Here is a 9,432-nt window from a genome sequence, read left to right as displayed (position 1 = left end):
AACATTTATATTTTATGCATTAAATTGCTATTTTTTTCTTTTCTTCCAGAAGGACCTCCCCATAAATGGATTTCTTGTCCATGATTTCCATAGAAATACATTATATTCCCATTGTGTTCTACTCCACCACATTAAAGCCTGGGTACATAGCCTGTCATGAGATAATGGTACGGGGCATAATGTGTGGAGCATTTAAAAGATCCCCGCCACCCACATTTACAGACATTCAGCTGGCCTGGGTACAAAATATCTCCAATCACCATTTCAACACAATTACAAGACAGGAGATTAGTAAAGACAGACACCAAAACCACAGAAACAAACAAACAAAATGTTATTTGGCCATAAAATGTACTAGCCTCTATAGCGTAGAATCCCATTCCTCCCAAAGCACAGGGATCAAACTAGACCGAGGCTCATATAGAACCCAGTTAAAGATACAAAGCCTGGTTCTCTCTACGTTCCCCTGGTTCTCTCTAAGTTCCCCTGGTTCTCTGGGTTCTCTCTACGTTCCCCTGGTTCTCTCTACGTTCCCCTGGTTCTCTGGGTTCTCTCTACGTTCCCCTGGTTCTCTGGGTTCTCTCTACATTCCCCTGGTTCTCTGGGTTCTCTCTACATTCCCCTGGTTCTCTGGGTTCTCTCTACATTCCCCTGGTTCTCTCTACGTTCCCTGGTTCTTTGGGTTCTCTCTACATTCCCCTGGTTCTCTGGGTTCTCTCTACATTCCCCTGGTTCTCTGGGTTCTCTCTACGTTCCCCTGGTTCTCTCTACGTTCCCCTGGTTCTCTGGGTTCTCTCTACATTCCCCTGGTTCTCTGGGTTCTCTCTACATTCCCCTGGTTCTCTGGGTTCTCTCTACATTCCCTGGTTCTCTCTACATTCCCCTGGTTCTCTGGGTTCTCTCTACATTCCCCTGGTTCTCTGGGTTCTCTCTACGTTCCCTTGGTTCTCTCTACATTCCCCTGGTTCTCTGGGTTCTCTCTACGTTCCCCTGGTTCTCTCTACATTCCCCTGGTTCTCTGGGTTCTCTCTACATTCCCCTGGTTCTCTGGGTTCTCTCTACATTCCCTGGTTCTCTCTACATTCCCCTGGTTCTCTGGGTTCTCTCTACATTCCCCTGGTTCTCTGGGTTCTCTCTACGTTCCCCTGGTTCTCTCTACATTCCCCTGGTTCTCTCTACGTTCCCCTGGTTCTCTGGGTTCTCTCTACATTCCCCTGGTTCTCTGGGTTCTCTCTACGTTCCCCTGGTTCTCTGGGTTCTCTCTACATTCCCCTGGTTCTCTGTGTTCTCTCTACATTCCCCTGGTTCTCTATATATTACCGTGGATCCCCTTGTTTTCTGGGTTCTCTCTTAATTCCCCTGGTTCTCTCTATATTACCCTGGTTCTCCTGCTTCTCTCTACATTCCCCTGGTTCCCTCTACATTCCCCTGGTTCTCCTGGTTCTCTCTTCATTCCCCTGGTTCTCCTGGTTCTCTCTTCATTCCCCTGGTTCCCCTGGTTCTCTCTTCATTCCCCTGGTTCTCCTGGTTCTCTCTTAATTCCCCTGGTTCTCCTGGTTCTCTCTTCATTCCCCTGGTTCTCCTGCTTCTCTCTACATTCCCCTGGTTCCCTCTACATTCCCCTGGTTCTCCTGGTTCTCTCTACATTCCCCTGGTTCTCCTGGTTCTCTCTACATTCCCCTGGTTCTCCTGGTTCTCACTTCATTCCCCTGGTTCTCCTGGTTCCCTCTACATTCCCCTGGTTCTCCTGGTTCCCTCTACATTCCCCTGGTTCTCCTGGTTCTCTCTACATTCCCCTGGTTCTCCTGGTTCTCTCTACATTCCCCTGGTTCTCCTGGTTCTCTCTTCATTCCCCTGGTTCTCCTGGTTCTCTCTACATTCCCCTGGTTCTCCTGGTCCTCTCTACATTCCCCTGGTTCTCCTGGTTCTCTCTTCATTCCCCTGGTTCTCCTGGTTCTCTCTACATTCCCCTGGTTCTCCTGGTTCTCTCTTCATTCCCCTGGTTCCCTCCACAGGTGTTACTATTTCTGCAGGATGGCCTTCCTTCCATCAGTTAGGAATGCTTTCCATCTCTCTCTGCCCATCATCGGGCCTCCACGTGCCTCCGCGTGCCCTCACACTGTCAAGGAATGTTACAAGCAGGAAGACACATACAGTACATGACTCCAACATTGCCCCACGCAGCTCATTGCCCCATGCTTGTAACTGTTTCCGGTAATGCAAGTTCTTGTGCTGTTAGGTTATTCCCCTATGTGTAAATGTAATAATCTGCTGCTATATTGTCTATTTTTTTTTTTTTTTCTGTGATCGTTTTGTCTTGTCTTGTGTAGTTTCTTAATCATTGTACCTAAACTGTATGTGTAAACAGGTATACGCAGGGCCCAGCTGTAAAAGAGACCTTGGTCTCAGTCTGTGTTCCTTGTTGAAATAGAGGTATAATAATAATAATAATAATAATAATAATAATAATTTCTCCATGTATCAGTCAGTCACATTACGTCCACATTGTAAAGCTGTATCTGCGGCAGAGGTAGGAACATAGCTAGAGGAAAACTGCATTGCAACGCTTTATTACAAACGGATAAAGATAATTAAAGGAATTAAAGGAACACATGTTTTAAGATTGACTATATATACCCACATATATATATATATATATACACACACATACATATAGTCATATATATATATATATATATACACATACATATACACATATATATATATATACATATACACACACACATATATAGATATATATAGATATATATATATACATATATATATATATATATATATATATATATATATATATATATATATACACATACACACATATACACATACATATACACACATATACACATACATATACACACATATACACATACATACATACACATATACACATACATACATACACATATACATACATTGTAGAATAATAGTGAAGACATCAAAACTATGAAATAAAACATATGGAATCATGTAGTAACCAAAAACAGTGTTAAACAAATCAAAATATATTTTAGATTCTTTAAAGTAGCCACCCTTTGCCTTGATGACAGCTTTGCACACTCTTGGCATTCTCTCAACCTGCTTAATGAGGAATGCTTTCCCAACAGTCTTGAATGAGTTCACATATATGCTGAGCACTTGTTGGCTGCTTTTCCTTCACCCTGCAGTCCAACTCATCCTAAACCATCTCAATTTGGTTGAGGTCGGGGGATTGTGGAGGCCAGGGCATCTGATGCAGCACTCCATCAATCTCCTTCTTGGTCAAATAGCCCTTACACAGCCTGAAGGTGTGCTGGGTCATTGCCCTGTTGAAAAACAAATTATTGTCCCACTAAGCCCAAACCAGATAAGATGGCATATCACTGCAGAATGCTGTGGTTGTGATGCTGGTTAAGTGTGCCTTGAATTCTAAATAAATCACAGACAGTGTCATCAGCAAAGCACCCCAACACCTCCTCCATGCTTCACCGTGGGAACCAGACATGCAGAGATCATCCGTTCACCTACTCTGCGTCTCACAAAGACACGGCGGTTGGAACCAAAAATCTCAAATTTGGAATCATAAGACCAAAGGACAGATTTCCACCGGTCTAATGTCCATTGCTAGTGTTTCTTGGCCCAAGCAAGTCTTCTTTTTGGTGTCCTTTAGCAGTGGTTTCTTCACAGCAATTCGACCATGACGGCCTGATTCCCAGTCTCCTCTGAACAGTTGATGTTGAGATGTGTCTGTTACTTGAACTCTGTGAAGCATTTATTTGGACTGCAATCTGAGGCTGGTAACTCTAATGAACGTGTCCTCTGCAGCAGAGGTAACTCTGGGTCTTCCATTCCTGTGGCGGTCCTCATGAGAGCACTTGAAGAAACGTTAAAAGTTCTTGAAATTTTCCGGATTGACTGATCTTCATGTCTTAAAGTAATGATGACTGTCATTTTTCTTTGCTTACTTGAGCTGTTCTTGCCATAATATGGATTTTTACCAAATAGGGCTATCTTCTATATACCACCCCTACCTTGTAACAACACAACTGACTGGCTCGAACGCATTAAGAAGGAAATAAATTCACAAATTAACTTTATCAAGACACACCTGTTAATTGAAATGCATTCTAGGTGACTACCTCATGGAGCTGGTTGAGAGAAGCTGTCAACAAGGTACTTTTTTTATGTTTATTTAACCAGGAAAGTCAGTTAAGAACAAAATCTTATTTACAATGACAGGTTAACCCGGCCAAACCCTTGTGCACTGCCCTTTGATACTCCCAATCATGGCTGGTGGTGATACAGCCTGGAATCGAACCAGTGTTTATAGTGGCGCCTCTAGCACTGAGATGCAGAGTCTTAGACCGCTGCGCCACTCGGGAGCCCAAGTGTAAAGGGTGGCTACTTTGAAGAATCTCAAAAATTAAATATATTTGGATTTGTTTAACACTTTTGCTTACCACATGATTCCATATGTGTTATTTCATAGTTTGTCTTCGCTAATATTCTACAATGTAGAAAATAATAAAAATAAAGAAAAAACCTTGAATGAGTGTCCCAACTTTTGACTGGTACTGTATATATACTCTCACACACATCTTTATTAGACTAACAAAACTGCCTCTTCAGAAGACAGAGAAGAGAGGGCCTACACCTAACAGGCTGACTACACCGCTCGCGTCGGCGTGCGCGAGCTTGCAAAATACATTTAGAAATGTATATTATTCAATTATTGCACCCACACTGCTCGCGCGCGCCAACGAGCGTCTGTGTTGCCAAGGGCTAAAATAGAAGTCAGTTCTATTTCTGACGCAGATCGCGCTGCAAGTCCTGCCTCTCCAATCTCCTCATTGGTTTATAGAAGCAGGTAATCTCCTCATTGGTTATACCCACGTGGGTGACTGAAAGACAAAATAGGTCGGTGGCGGTAATCAACCGAATTCATGAAAGTTGCCAAAAGCAATATAAAGTCAAGAGAAGAAAAAGCCTGGAAGGAGGAGAGATGACTTGAAACGAGTCAGTTAACCATTTTATGTGTGGATTAATTGGTGGAGTAGAGGACCTTGTGCATTTCAGGTAAAATAACAACTCAATGTTTATATCCCAGGACAAATTAGCTAGCAACAGCAAGCTAGCTAAATAGGACAAATTAGCTAGCAAGCTAGCTAGCTAAATTGCCATAAACGTTTAATGCTTTTAATTCGACCCGTCCCCAAATTAATATAATTGGTTCAGAGTTTGTTCTGATATTTTAACCTGCGTGTCGTGATGGCGTTTGGTGTGGGGGGACAAAATACATTTATGCACGATGGCACACTGCACGCAGCCGGTTTGGGTTCCGTGTAAACCCTTGACAGAGCTGCAGAGGGTTTACACTATCCACAAAAAATAAAATCCTGAAGTGAGGAATTTTTGTTTGGAGGTCAATGAGTGTGTCAAATTTGATCAACAAAAAACGTACTTGCTAATTTTCTACAGTACGTGGGGCTTATTTGATCTAATATAAAAATGTAAAAAAACTGAAGTGAAATTTTGTATTATACTGGATATTCGGTTATCTCTCATCAAAAGGTATTGAAGCAAGCATGCAATGACTATGTACATGGACTATTCTGAATCAGGTTAGGATGGAAAGCAATCCTCACCTTTTTTGTTGTTGTTGTAACATTTAAATAATAATAATAATAATAGTAGTAGTATTAAAAAGATAGAAACATTTTTTTCTTCAGATTATTGATTTTATTATTAAATAAAATAAGAGAATGTCACATAGCACCTTGAAAAGGTACAATACAAAAATCGCTGAAATAAATCAAAATGTTTAGAAAAAAAAAGGTGTGAATTGTGCTTCATCTTACCCATATTCAGAATATATTATTTTAATAGTCATGGCACACTTTGTTTAAGCACTATTGAAGATTGAAATCCGGAAGAAAAAATACAAATAACATCTATGAAAAAAAAAGAAGTGTTGATTATTCTCCATCTTCCTTGATTCAGAATATCTAATTGTCAAAGTCATAGCAGGCTTTGTTTAAGAGCTATTGAAAATTGAAATACAAAATGTTAATTTAAAACAAAAACCAATTAAACAACAAAAAGGTGTGGCTGGTTCTCCATGCTTCCGTGATTCAAAACATGCAATTTTCATAGTCATAACATGCATGATTCAATAGCTATTGACAAAATAACCGAATATTCACATAATATCATAATACTAATTTTACCTCGCTGAAAAAAAAAAAAAAACGTATTCATATCGGATTTGTATCTGTTGTTCACACGCGTATCTGCTCTCTGTTTGACTAGAATGGTCCCACCTGATCTCGCCTCTTCACGCCTGCCTTCCATCTTTTCAGGACGCTGTATTTCCATGGGTAGAAACGGGGTCACTCGACTATCTTGTCAATATAATAGATACTCTTTGGCATCAGCAGCCATGTCGCAAAGTGACAACCACTGTCGGAAATACTAAACGTTTGGTGTTGGAAAAAAAAGTCGGAGCAGAATCTATTGTGGTAATGTTGGAGAGGAGTGAACGGGCTGGATACAGAGACAGGACATATATATAATGTGAGTACGCGGAAACCGGATGAATATGGATACTAATGCACATCGCGGATATTAGTACAGTTTGTGGGGGAAAAAAACGGGACGGCGGTGGACAATCTGAAAGATCCGCTAAGACGAAATAGTTATTTTAAGAACCAAAATCACACCACTGGTTATATTTCACAAGCTAGCAGGCTAGCTGGCTAGTTTCAATGCGGGTCTGAATGGGAAGATTTATTTTTATTTTTTGTACTCAGTAGGGATTTATATCGTGCACGGAAATAAACATGTGTTTGTTTTTTTAACAAAGTAAGTGATCTGCCGTGGAGATTGTCGCTGCAACTTTAAAGAAGAAGGATCCATACAAACTGAAACACTAAGCGATCCACCGCTCAGACCCAAAAAAGTCGTACAGGTTTGTTTCGCTGATTTCTCTCTTTTTCTCAATACATGACTTTTCCAAATCAACATTAGAGTAGACGTATAATGTTGTTTTCCAGTGACATTTGACAGTAGACTGCCTCTTGTTGCAAAGAATAACTTCCACAGTAAAAAACATTATTCAGTGTCCTTATCCTGAAATGGACTAATAACTAAATCATCCGAAGGTCTTCCAATCAATTAACCTAATTTGCTTTTAGGGGGGGGGGGGGGGGGGGGAATAGTTAATTTACTAAATGATCCTGTAGCCTAATGTCATAAATTAATCAACGATGTATACTGTTGATACCGTTGCAACTTCTTTAACGGTGACGTTGTCTAATGGTGTCCGCATATATAGGTTTGCTTTGCTCGGTTAGGTGAATGTCTGTGCTTTACTCCCTTAAAAGACCTTGGCTTGAAAAATGTGAAGTAAAAAGTGACAATATTACTTCTAGTCCCTCGTGAGACACCGTAGCAACAATATAGCCGTGTACACTTCATTAAAATAGTCTAAATTAATCTCAGATGAATCAAGAAATGTGTAATTCATTTTATTTTATTTTTTATCTGTCTTGGTTGCACAATTTTACATGTAAAGGTGTTTTGGTGCAGTATTTCTCAAGTGAAAAATGAACAGGAAAACTAGTCATATCTCCATAACTAGTGCTAACCCTCACACGCTACACGGTTTCTACATCCGATCAATCCTGAACTGTAGTAGGGAGTTGAAGCAAGTTTCCAACAGGCCAACGTTCAACATAGTTTAGTGCAGAAAAGTGGCAATTAACTAGACTGACCATAATTCATTGTGCTCCTACTTGTACGGTCTGCTTCCCCCCCCCCCTGCTAGGTAAAAGACGCAGACGAATGAAGAGAGGGATGGAGAGTTGTTGCTTCTCTACCGTGAAAATACATGATTTAAGTGATTTGATAGTTGGTATTCAGCAGTCATAAAAGTATGTCTTATTTACTTTAGAGAACTACTAAAATAGTGATTTTTGTCAGACAGCGTAGGCAGCAGCTCTATAGACATGAGATGATGACTTGGAATGAAATTATAAAGTCATCAAATAAAACAAATCGAATATATATGCAACTGAAATAATTTATTAAAGTGATGTGAATAGTGATGGTTAATAAGTGATGAGCAGTAATGGACAGTCACTATCATCATGGGACTTTTATATGACTTGTTTTATTCTGTGTTACAACATTCAACCCACAATACAAAGTGTTTTTTTTTTTATGTTAACCCGAAAAAAAAAAAAGAAAAAAAAAATATCACTAAATCGCACAGCGCTACAACAAACAGTTAATTGAAGAATCCCGTCCATAGTTCCTTCCAACTATTAAGGATGGGCATTTATATATTATTTTTACTGTTCTGGTACTCGCATGATTTTTGAGTACTCGGAATGGAAAGAAAATTGGGCGCTAGGCCCCCCCCCCCAGAAAGAAAAGATGTGCATTTCGATAAATGAGCATAACTATACATAATTTATCACAGAACCATTACAGATTAAAAAAAATCCTAATTGCTAAATTGCCTCATGTATTATTCAGTCAATAAAATACAATTGCCATTTTAAGATTAATTTATTGAAACCGTAATCTCAACTGATTATATTATTATCATGGAACACAATTGCAAATCAAATTGTATTTGTCACATGTACCGAATACAACAGGTGTAGGTAGACCTTACAGTGAAATGCTGACTTGCAAACCTTTAACCAACAATGCAGTTTTAAGAAAATACCCCCCAAAAAGTAAGAGATAAGAATAACAAATGATTTAAGAGCAGCAGTAAATAACAATAGTGGGGCTAAATATAGGGGTTGCCGGGACAGAGTCAATGTGGAGGCTATATACAGGGTGTTACAGTACAGAGTCAATGTGGAGGCTATATACAGGGGGTACCGGTACAGAGTCAATGTGGAGGCTATACAGGGGGGTACCGGTACAGAGTCAATGTGGAGGCTATATACAGGGGGGTACCGGTAATGGGCCGTACGCACTACCCTCTGTAGTGCCTTGCGTTCGGAGGCCGAGCAGTTGCTTTACCAGGCAGGGATGCAACCCGTCAGAATGCTCTCGATGGTGCAGCTGTAAAATCTTTTGATGATCTGAGGACCCATGCCAAATATTTTCAGTCTCCTGAGGGGGAATAGGTTTTGTCCTGCCCTCTTCACGACTGTCTTGGTGTGTTTGGACCATGTTAGTTTGTTGGTGATGTGGACACCAAGGAACTTGAAGCGCTCAACCTGCTCCAATACAGCCCCATCGATGAGAATGGGGGCGTGCTCGGCCCTCCTTTTCCTGTAGTCCACAATCATCTCCTTTGTCTTGATCACGTTGAGGGAGAGGTTGTTATCCTGGCACCACACTGCCAGGTCTCTGACCTCCTCCCTATAGGAGGTCAGAGACCTCATCGGTGTCGGTGATCAGGCCTACCACTGT

At 40.6% G+C, this 9,432-nt stretch overlaps 1 long non-coding RNA gene across 1 annotated transcript; it reads left to right on the top strand.

Moving 5' to 3' along the window:
- The first annotated feature begins 5,796 nt into the window (after nt 1-5,796).
- LOC115195320 (uncharacterized) lies at nt 5,797-6,955 on the top strand. Its single transcript, XR_003878671.1, has 2 exons — nt 5,797-6,570; nt 6,860-6,955. It is a non-coding gene; the product is annotated as an uncharacterized LOC115195320 (long non-coding RNA).
- Nucleotides 6,956-9,432: the final 2,477 nt, after the last annotated feature.

This window comes from Salmo trutta, chromosome 6, assembly GCF_901001165.1.
Source record: "Salmo trutta chromosome 6, fSalTru1.1, whole genome shotgun sequence".
NCBI lineage: Eukaryota > Metazoa > Chordata > Actinopteri > Salmoniformes > Salmonidae > Salmo > Salmo trutta.
Note: the sequence above shows the minus strand (reverse complement) of the source record. Positions and strands in the feature narration are given on the sequence as shown.